The sequence below is a fragment of the Ambystoma mexicanum genome, chromosome 4p (assembly GCF_040938575.1).
Source record: "Ambystoma mexicanum isolate Mex_15411 chromosome 4p, UKY_AmexF1_1, whole genome shotgun sequence".
In the NCBI taxonomy this organism is placed as follows: Eukaryota; Metazoa; Chordata; class Amphibia; order Caudata; family Ambystomatidae; genus Ambystoma; species Ambystoma mexicanum.
This window is the reverse complement of record NC_090927.1, coordinates 215162748-215174944: the sequence shown is the minus strand read 5'-3', so window position 1 is coordinate 215174944 and position 12197 is coordinate 215162748.

Genomic DNA, 12197 nt, shown 5'->3' with positions numbered 1-12197 from the left:
TGACAGATTGGTCCAAAATTGTATGACCTGTTTACAACATAACATTGGAAAAGGAACAGTGACGCCAGTAGGAAGTTTTGCTCCCACCCCTCTATGCCTTTTGAAGTCATCCATTTTGATTTCATAGAAATGGAAAGGTGCCAACACTATAAGTATGTCCTTGTGGTGGTCTGCGCATTTAGCAAATGGGTAGAGGCCTATCACCTGAAAGATTGCACAGCTATGTCCACAGCTAAAGTTATGCTAAAAAAGTACTTTTCCCATTTTGGCATACCCCGCCTCATATGTCAGATAACGGTCCGTACTTTATTGCAGCCGTGATATTACAAATTTGTGCAGGCCTCCAAATTGACAAACGATTCCATTCGGCCAGACACCCAATGAGTGCCGGTTTGGTGGAACATCAGAATGGTATCTTGAAAAATAAATTGAGTAAGATTTGTGAGGGGAGCAATTTAAAATGGCCCGATGCATTACCGCTAGCTTTGTTATGCATGAGAATATCTGTACAGGCAAGGACTGGACTCTCCCCTTATGAAATGGTTATGGGGAGACCAGCAAATGTTTGGAATGTGCCGCAGCCGAAACGGCGGAGGGACATAGAATAACCGTTGCTTATTAAAAAAACAATATGCTAATGATTATGATACCGCTTTGCATTCTGATGACGCTGGTCCCAATCTTTTGGTATCTGGAAACTGTGCATCATTTGAACTTTCTTTTGCCTGCTACTAATGCTCCTACAACGAGCAGCCCAGTACATGTGCTCTCTTATACTCTCCCCTCACAAGAAGTGAAACATAGAAAAGGTTATGACAATAATACATTACTATTGATTATGAATATGACACATGCTATCATGAATAGGTCCAATTGTTGGGTCTGTTCCCATTTACCCCAGCATGGTGGAAAAGGAATAGGTTGGTATGTACATCCTTTGCCACTTAATACAGCATGCTATGCATCATTAAGAGTGTTATTTTATGGAAAGTGGAACGACAGTAATGCTGGTCAATTTGAAACATAAATGAGTTTGAAAGAGTGGTATTGGAACCGGTGGGGTGTTCCATATTTACAAGCACAAGCAAAATAAACACGGTAACAACGGGTCCAGTAGACAGGCTCTCTAGGCCTTACAAATCACTAATCACTTTTAACATGGTTCCAGTAGGAAACAAAGATGCTCTGCCTCCCTCCTATACTATTAATCACAGTCCACGTTCTGTATGGAAAAAGGGTTCCTATCCAGTGGGAACATTTACTAGATGCATGCCGTACTTGAGCGAGAATAGAAAACATTATATATAGGAGGTTCTGTTTATTTTGTATGTGGAAATCAGGCCTATCCATGGTTACCTAGAACTTGGGAAGCGACCTGTTATTTAGGTATACTTTTTCCTGGTGTATTTCTTTCCAAAACTTCTGAAATATCAAAACTATCCAGATCTAGGCCACGACGAGATGATACGGCAGGACAGATTGCAGGGGATATTACAAAGTCATTCATACCATTTTGGGGACAAGCGATAAATTCATGGAACCAGGGTGTTAGAAGAGACAATAAATGGAAATACAGATATACTCTATAATATGACACTAGAACAGAAAGCAATAAGACTAATTGCACTTCAGTAATGGTCCTTGACATCATTTTGGCTGATCGTGGAGGGGTATGCAAAATCGTCAGAGAGTGCTGTGTATTCGTGAGTGACTCCTCCCCCATGATATTTGAAGCAAACAAGAAATTGCATGTCCTGAGTGTTGATATTCATGCCCCCACACATGGTGGAATCTGAATATAAGTTCATGGTTTTGGGAACTGCTGCAATCATAGGGATGGAAACTAATTGCAATTTTGGTCATGATATTTGGAATCCTCATGTTCTGCTGTTGTTGCATACAATGCCTGCCAATACTCTGCTCCCAAATTACAAATGAATGTGCACACACAATCAAAACACAACGTCCTTGCATATTAAGTGAAGGTGCCCAGCACGAAAATAAACAATCAAAGAATTCATGGCAATTAATATTTCTGATGACGATTACAGTAGTATGGGCAGTTCAGAATTAGACACATGGTCAGATGAAGATGCAATGTATGGATGATGCTCTTGGCTTACGCCCAAAAGGAGGGTTTCTTAGAACAGAAACTACCCTATAGTATGTATAGAAAGTTGGCCAGAAACCAATCACATTATATGACAAACATCGCAAACGCAGAATCGTCAATGTAACCAGAGGGCGTCCATTTTGTGAAATGTGAGCCATTTCCTTTTTTCCTTTCTGGCAAAACGCTTTGCAAAATGTATTCTATGCTTCGAACTCACACAGGCTACAAGGCCACGGCATGAATGCTGAAAGACTAACACAGACAGGAATGTTAAACGATACAGAAATACATTGTTTTCCTCCCTCATGAAGGCCTTGAAGGCGAGCAGAAGCCGCATCATATCAGCAGTCCAGGTGCCGGCCTGTCTTGCAAACGCTGTAGTAAAAGGCAGTTAAAGCATGAATTATATTGTTTTAGCGGTACTCCTTCGCGGGGACTGGTATTTTCTATTTCAGAACAGTCTGACCCGTAGTTCATGAATCGAGACACATAGATAACGTGCTAAGGAATGTTTCTCGCCTACGAACATGATATCCTTGCCGAACTAAGAGCTCTATGTTCCCCATAACAGAACGCTGTCTCTGCTACTATTGCTAGAATAACTATATTAAGACTGAATAGAGATTTGTCATAACGTGTCATAATTGTCATGATTGTCAATCACTGAACCCCAGCCTGACCGATCCACTATTGGGCGGATTGAATTGCCTTCAAAAAGATTGCATGTGATGTATATATATGGCTGCTTGAGCGTTGCTCTCTCTCGTGCGTCTCACGAGCTCTGGGAACACACGTTGCAAGACTTTGAGACCCCAGTCGGCCGACTGAGAATACTTTGAAATAAAGCAAACTTATTTGGAAATCGAACCTCGTGTCTGTCGTGTCACTAGAGTATATGGTTATTGTGCCTTAGTTTCCATATGCGGTCTTTATGGCCTAGCACACCCCTTCAATTAAAGAAATTCACCACCAGCCGTCATTGGGTGAATGGCTGGTTGAGTAATGGGTATAAATATGTGTGTGCAATGCTGGGGCCCAGGCGAGGAGCTTTGCAGCATGGATGTTTTCTAACATGTTTTACTGGTACTTTTGGGCAAAGCCAACTTGGTGAATATTATTACATGGAGGAGGGTTTGGGCCAGGGGTTTATAGCACAATGGTGCAGGCGGACTAGACGTTTTTACTTGTACAGTCATCAAGTAAACTTTTTCTTAGTGTGCCCTTAACACCAGTAGAACGTGCAATGCCAAAGTCAACATAATGAGTGTTCTTACATGGTGGGTCGTGGATGGAGGCATTTCGGCAACCAAACAAGGAAATGGATCCTTACTGTAGCAATGCATGTTTTACTGGTCTTGGCGTGTTGGTGGTAGGTAGATTTTTACTGCCATTAAGGGCAAAGCCAACAAGCAAATGTTTGTATATGGCGATACTGGCATATACTCACAAAGCCAGCATGAATATTTTCCTATGGTATCATTACTGTGCGTAATATTACTGGCCATGCTCAGAGTTGGTACATTTGGGTGTAGGGACTCAGGGGCCAGGCACAGCCCCTTTAATTCTGCACTATGTGAATGATTTAAGGGTTGATTAAAACACATACTTATATCTTTACCCCAGTGCAGGGTTTAGCGTGCCCCTGCAGCAGCATGCTCATGATGCACATTGTGCAAGTGTGGTGGTCCAGGCTGGCATACAGCGTGGCCCAGCCCATGGTTGTGGCCGTGCTTGGGGGGGGACTCATATCATGGCTTGCACGGGGGCCCTCACATTTTGTGTTGCCCCATTGGGGCTGACTAAAGGCAGTCCCTCTCTCTGTCATCTGCTGTGGGCATTGATCTACCAAGCCCATGTGTCCCTAATTCCCAAGATATTCACTAGAGATGGGTAACCCCTACTAACTTATAGTTGCACTTGCTACTTATGAGGAGCGGGAAGGCAACTGCTCTCTCTCTCTCACATAATAAGAATATTATCAGGAAGAGGTGCCGTCCAATCGCCCAGGCCTCATTCAGTCTTTTTCTTGCATGCTTTTGTACACCCCATCTGGATATTCTATCCTTCCTCTCCCATCCTTCTGCTCGCCTCACTTCTCTTCCTACCACTCGCCACTGTCTCTCCCTTTCTCCTGCTCTCTCTAGGTCAGTCCGATGTTCCTTCGCTTCCTACTATTCTCCCCTGTCCACTCCACTCCTCTCTCTTCACTCCACTGCTCTCATCTGTACTAATCTCCCCACTACCCTTCGTGACTCGTATCTCTCCACTCCACTACCCTCCCCTCTCCACTACCCTCCACTCTTCCACTGCACTCCCCTTCCCTCTCCCACTGCACTACTCCCCTCGTACATCTTCTCCCAGTCACCCTCCTTTCACTCTCCCAGTCACCTTCTTTCAGTCTCACTCATGTCCCTTCTCTTGCTAACTTTGTCTCACTAACTCACCTTACTCGCACTCTCACACTCAAGTAATCACATCAGCCAATAGCTCAATGTTCACTTGCTTCCAGCAAACCTCCATGTTTCTCTGCACCATCCTTCCTCCATTTTGTCTTTTGGTCTGCCTTCTCCCTTGACCTCCCCTGAACAACCCACGCTATCAAGTTCTTTCAGACCCTTTTTATCCTCCTCCTCCTCCCCTTGGTTGGTCCTCCCGGTGAGCTGGATCCCCTGGTCGATTGCTGCCTTCGCTTTCCACCTGGGTCAGGTTCTAGGCATCAAAAAGCAAAAAAAATGCCTTACGCCCCACCCCCTTTTTGTGTATGTGTCCGCTGGCTTTCCATAATGGCAGCCTACTACAATCACAGTCAATAGCAAAGTGTGTGTTTGCAATGAATGTAGTGTTGGGATTGCAGGACTGAGTCACATGGTGCTCCATTACTTCCTTGCTCCGCACCGCCTCGCTCAGCGGTGAAGAGTTCTGGTAACTGCAGTTCTGTGGGACAAAAAGAGGGACTCTGGCCAATGCATTGTATGGCAGCTATGGGGGAAGTAAAAGTGGCTCTTTGTTGTTGCATCCACGCACATGCATCAGGGACAGAGACTGGGCCCCTTCCTACTCCCTCACTCTGCTTCTGTCACAGGACTGGCTCTAGCAAGTAGCTTTCTAGACCTCCTGCTCCAAGTTAAGAAGGGCCTCTACCCCTTCCTGACAGGGTCAGCCCTTTGACCCTGTCACACCTAACAGCAAAATGGTGAACACATCTTGGTGACCGGATTACGCAAACAACCCTTGCATCATAGGATGGTATCTACGTGGCACAGTTGCCTTATTCTAGGGATGGGCGAGCCTTAAATGACTCCACTTGAATGCTGGTTCGAACCTTTGAAGAAAAGGAGATTTGAATGGGCTTGAGCTATTCAAGCCTCCATGCAGATGGCCTGAGAGTGAAATTGAAGGGAGTCAGTAAATACTTGTCTTGGGTCAAATTGGCTCGACGCTTCTATGGCGCGAACTGGGCTAAACATTGTTTTAAATCCATATGGATTTTAAAAAATTATGGGGTAGATTCCCCAAGAATGTTTGGCGAAAGTGATATGTGCTTGCATATCTCATGACTTGTGCCCAAAAAAATGGGTGCTCTGTTCTCAAAGAGCATCGGAAAATGCACATTAAAAATGTGCATTTTCAGGTGTTCTTTTTCACCCCCTTTGCACATTTGCGCAAATAAGAGGCAATTTCCCTGGATCTCAAATCCACAAACGGATTGCTCTTTGAGGTGTGCATAAAGTAGTCACATTACCCTGCACCTATCAGGCATTTTCTTATAAATGAAAAAGCAGCGTTATGAACCGCTGCTGCACCACTTCCATTTCTATTCCTCAAAAAGGGATAGAAATTGTTCTTTTTTTCATTTTATGATTTCACACGGTGTGAAATGTGCTCTCAGCACCCATATGGGTCCTGGCAGCCTGTCATACATTAATGTCGAGAGTGTACTCCCAACATTAATGAATGCAAGGGGACTGGACAGCACATAATTTGCTCTGTACCATAGCCCCTGAAATGCACAGGTCATCTATGTGGAAAAGGGGATCCTTTTTTGTCACAAGCAAGAAAGCATGGGGTAGATTCTTAAAACTTCTTTTGGCTTGCGCATCTCATCACTTTCACTAAAAATCCATGCACCCTATTAATGAATGGGTGTCTGAATGAGCGTGTCACAGAGGAAGACATTTAGATTCCTTTTTCTTTCCCCTTTTTGCATTTTTGAAAATAAGGGGACATGTCTTTGCATTTAAAAGCACATTCCAAATCCACAAACAGAATTCTGTTTGAAATGCGTAGAAAATAGTCACAATTCTCTCTGCCTATTTGGAATAGGTAGCACGAGTATGTGAAATGCTGACCAACTCGCTTTTCTATCCCTCAATAGTCATTGTGAAATATTTTCAGCACCTACATGTGTGTGCATTAGTGTCAAGAGCGCACTCACGACCCTAATACATGCATAGAGGGTTGGCTGGTGAATCACTTGCGCTGCCACTTACCCCCTTTGAAATTCACAGGACCCCTTTGTGGATAACACAATCTGGGCATTTCTACAATGAAAGCAAATGAAAAAAAGCACGTCCTCTGTGCTTTTGTTCATTTGTATTTATTTATTTATTCATATGTCCCTATAGTATTATTTCCTTAGCCACCAGTAATACTGAATACTAGGAAGCGGGTCCAGTATTCTAGAACTCAGTATTCATCATCAGCATCAACAAACAGACCTTGTATTTGTATTTGAATTCAGTATCACCAAAAAGCTGTATTCAAGCCAAAGCATCAAACACTTGTATCTATGTGAATGGCACTACTTCTGGTGTCAACATTTCGAACCATTTCGAGTCTCAGCTCCAAAAGATTTAAACATTTCAAGCCGAAACCCCATTGTTTTGATAGGCTCAAATCTTTTTCGTCTAGGTTCCCATATTCTCATTTTTAGTTTTAGCTATTAGGTGGAGGATAAATGTTACTTCACAAATAATCCAAGTACAGCTCTGAGGAAGATGACATATGAGTTGGGGCACACATCTTCTCGCTGTTGTTTGGATATTTACCCGCCCAGTAACTATTCATTCCTATGGCCATTCCCACCTACTACCGGCCACTACGCACCCAGAACACATCTTCCCGCAAGCTCTTTCAGCTAGCTCTATCAAGCAGTAACATCAAACCTTGGCTTGCCAGTATTATTTCTCAGCAGTCTGCTGACAGTTAATGGCTTTATTGTAGAAGAAAATGCACCACTGGTGTAATAACCAAATATACCTTAAACCACTTCACTTGTATATGTTCCTTGGACAGTAGTCCTTTTAAAAACGAGCATTGACAAAGATAACAGTTATGGCTTGTGTATAGGCGTTAGATAGGCCTTTGCTAGCACTGATATCATATGCCCAGGTAATCATATCATGTGCCATCTTATGGAAGTGGCACCATTATGGCAGTGCCTAGCAAATGCCTCTCCCATGCCTACCCAAAAGCCAAAACAGTTGTCTTTGACAGCACTTGTTTCTAGAACTAGCCAGATGTGTTCTTCCAGCAACTGATGTTCTTGTTCCATATTTCATTTCTAGTAATACATACATATCTTTGATTTCCCATTCTCCTTCCACTCTTCAGTCCTTTTACTCTTCTAATTCCTTCAGTCACTATTCTTCTTGGGTGATATGATATGATATGATAGGTTATTTATAACGCGCTTAATACGCAGAGTTCTCTAAGCGCGGACCCAGGGATCGAACCTGTGTTGCTCCGTGTCGTTGCCGCTGACGCTGAGCTATCCTCCTGGGACGAAGACTCTCTTAGCCTGTTTTCTTCCCCCAACTCATCTCCTTTCACCCCACTGCCTGTTTAAATGTCCCACTGGTGACACTGCCTGTACTTCTTATGTATTTGCATACAGGTTCCATTTCTTTGCAATGGAAGAAGTTGCACCGTGCCCTCATAATGAGCAGGAAGGACAGCGATTAGCGCTCAGCTTTAAGGTAAAGGGAGCAGAACATCTGCATCCAGATCACAGTCTGGGGCAGTGCACTCAATTGGGGAGGTCTACCTTCCATGGGTGAAAGCCGGATAGGTGTAGGGAGGATGGGTCCAGCTCAGCCACACGCATATTTTGGCTGGATGAGAGCAGGGTAGAATATTGAAATACAATTAATATACAAATAATAATCGTTTTTTATATAGCACACGTAAAAATGGTACTATGTCATGGTGCTTGATAATAGGTGTTATTACTGCACATCTCAATGGTACTCAATGTTCACAACCTCGGATGGATGAAGGGATGAGTCAGACCTGTGAGATCAAACCCAGGAGTGTGGGGTGCATGAGGTGGTCAGAGGCGAGCGTGTAACTATGTGCGCTATCTTAACTGCCAAAACCTACTTCTACCACATCCATTGCCATTTGACTCTCCTCCTGCATGCTTCAGGCCTACTCTATCTATCATTGTGGTGGGTGCTGTGATAGGGTTGTACCTCTGTCGTGCGATTGCCGCCATGCCCCCCTGACATTGAAAGAGTCTCGAGTCCTTCTCTAATGGAGAGTCACAGCACACACTCCCATGAGGCAAGGTACTCTAAACTAGCCCTAGTGTACCCATGGGGCATATCTTGGGTGGAGTCCACTCTCCCATGAGCAATGCAAGGTATGTGTCCTTGAGGACGCGTTCTTCCACTGCTAATGAGTACTGTGCAGTTCAGGCCAGCAACTTCCAGTATTCAGAAATTGTAAGTGTTTAGAGGAAACTGAGTCATGCAGATCCGGCTGTGAAATACACCCAGAGCACAACCAGTTGGGGCACTTCTAGTCTCTGTTGATCACTCGTTATTGAAGCTGAAGTCATACAGCATAGAGTGAAGACAACTGAGCAAACCTCTGGGTAGTGCTTTGCTGAGCGGTTTAGGGAAGTCCTAAGTCTCTGATGCAGACAAGTCCTTGAAATTGAGTGCGTCTCTCAAAGTGTCTGTCAATCGCTGTGATTCTGATCCAATCCACCAAACCTCTACGAAATGGGTGCAGTACAGACAGTGCTCGCCTCATCCACCCACTGCATAACAGCGTATGGTCAGGTATTTACTGTGGAATTTCAGAAACAGGTTTCCACAAACTTGAGCTGTCCGACGAGCCTTTTCAGGTCTCTCCAATTTGCAGACAAGAGCCCACCACGAAGCACTGATAGTAAGAGATTCTACTTACTTGTTCACAGTCTGTTTACATCAAGGACCTAATTCACAAAAGCGTTTTATAATGGCAAAATACTTCAAGAAGTCCCACTTGGCACCTTCACAGAAGCTTCAATTCATCATCTAGCTTTGAAGTACATTGCATCACAGGGCACATCATGTTTTCCTTTAATTCACATGTAATCCCACGGTGGACCTACATAGCAACAGGCTAGCCTGAAGTAAGAAGGACCTAGCTGCCCTAGCTGCCCTGCTGCTTTATGTCGGTGGTCATACATATACATATTTGTTGCCAAGTATGAACTAAACTAACTTAAATTTGGAATTCCCTCAAAAGAATTGATATTTCGGACAATGGGACTCATCATCAGTTTGGCGATAATTTGCGTTGAAATCTTCACCAAAATTGTTTCCTGTTACCCCCGCTCACTCCCGTAGATTTACTGCAGGATAACGAGTGGCGGGAAGGAAGAGTAGATCCCCATTTTCTGAGCTCACAGGACTACCTGGGGACTTTCAGATTTCGCGCAAACGTTCATTGCGCTGCAGAAAATCTAAGGCTTTTTGGAAATAGGATTGAGGATTTACCCCTAGCAATATGCTGGAGGGAAAACCGCCACTTGACCTCCAAAGACAGAAGTCACTGGTGTGGCAAAACTGTCAGTAATTCCATTATCATCCAGAAAATGTGGTGGAACAAGCCAATGGCTTCAGATATCCATATACAAAGAACATTAAAAACCGGTGCTAGATGCCCTCCCTGCATAGAAGACGAGGAAGGCATTTATCAGTAATGTCATTGACCCAGCTGCAGTGAAATCTACTATTGCTAAACTATTTAGACATCTTGTTATGGTCTTAGGTCAAATTACCTTTTATTTCGACTGAAAAAATAATCAATTTAGAAAGACCGCTCCTTGACCGCATGGAGTGGTCTTTCTAAATCGAACTGTCATGCCCCTGCCGCACACAAGTACATGCAGGGGCTGACAGGTGGGGCAAGCCGGGTAAGTTTCTGGCTGTGTGTGTGTGTGTGTGTCGCTGGGTGAAAGCGTGTGTGCGTGTTTGCGAAACGTGTCTGCAAGTGGAGAGGAGTAAAGGCAGGCTTAGGAGATGAAACCTCTTTACCGCTTTCTGAGGGCTGGACAAAATCAACCGACAATATTATCTTTTTTATGTGCAACCTCCAGAAAGTGGGAAAATGACATAGAAACCCCTTTTTACATACAGCGTTTTTCTAGTCGTAGGTTCACTTAAATCCAAATAAACGTTTGGGATGGAGTACATCTTTGCAACAGAGATACGCAATTATGTGAGAGTGACCTTGAGCTATAACTATCAGATTTTGGGTAACGAACCCAGTCGTCATATGCTACCTTGACCATTGCAGTTGTCGAATGGGGTTTGACGCCCGCATCAGTGATGATATGACTGCAAAGTAGAGACTCCAAGGTTGACTTGATATGTTTAACCATGGCCAACAAGATCTTCCCAGTCAGCCATGACCTCCCACATAGCTGCTTTATATATCACACGTTAATTTGCGCCTGCTAGTCTGGGCCAATACAGGATATACCCAAGAGTTCCCTCATACCGAAGAGTTCAGAGGCCTACTTCAAAATGCAAATTAGAAGCACCCTTGGAGAGGGAAAGTAGGCATGAAAGGAATGTATTCTCTACTGATTCGATACGGGACACAGGACAAAAGCCCCAAATCACTACCCCGTAGAGAACAGATGATCTTGCCCGCACCCTGAACACCCCCGCGCTTAGAAGCACCGTCCTCCCTCCAAACCGTTTACAGCCAGATGAAGTAACTCCTACCTGGCATTTCATAGACAGCTCACTTTTCAATGTTTCTGGAACCCAAATACCATTCCTACTGAAAAAGATTATTAAGTAGGTCAATTCCGCTACCTGTTGCAACTTTCTGCCCTCAGGGTCCAGATTAATTGTAATTTCTTTAGTGGGGTGACAAACAACGCTCCTTGCAAAACCTTTGATTTTCCCCAGGCTTTTAATGAGCCCATTGGAGATCTAGAAATGATGACTGTCATTTGCAAAGGAAAGGGTACTGCATCTCTGCCTGTTACATTTAGGGGCATCTGCCTCCAGGTTGGACAGCCTTGCAGCCAGCTCATTGATATATAATAAAAACAGTACTGGAGAAAACACACAAACTTGGTGGGCCCCCAATTCTATAAGAAAGGGTTGCATAAACTTGGCCCCATCTGCAACTGCATAATTACTCAAAGGAAGTGAATGGATGGGCTGGAAATCCCCAGTCCAAATCGGAACAGACAGTTCGAGAAATTCGGCAACCAATAATAGAAAGTCAAGGTAATTGACAAACGCCTGTTTTATTAATAATCAGCATAAAACAGAGACAGCAATAAATACGAAAAGTCTCCACACTCTCAAAGGAGGTTTGCCTGGCATTTCGGTGCTGGACTGCCCTTCTGGGCAGGATAAAGACTAATATGCAAATGAGTATTCCTCCTTTGTGAAAGGTACATTGAGCTTAAAGTGATGGCTACGGACTCTCAAAGTGGGAGAAAAAACCACAGAACAGGTTATCATGCCATTTTCTTTCTAGAGAGGGTGTCTGCTACCTTTATTGTACAACACAAATCGTTGAATTGTGGTCAACAGTATTTCACACAGCAATACCACCCAGGGATCCGCAGGAAGACCAGGGTGATAGAGAAGTGGAATCTTTCGCAAGCTATTCCATGATACACACATTCCTTGCCCCTTATGAATGTCCGACAGAGTGAAGCCATATTGGACAGAAACTTGTATAAATTGGGCTAAGAGAAACATAGCGTGATAAATGTGTCTAGTGGACCAACGCTGTTGGTAACCAGGTCACAGCAACTTGAAGTGCATAATTGTGTAATCAG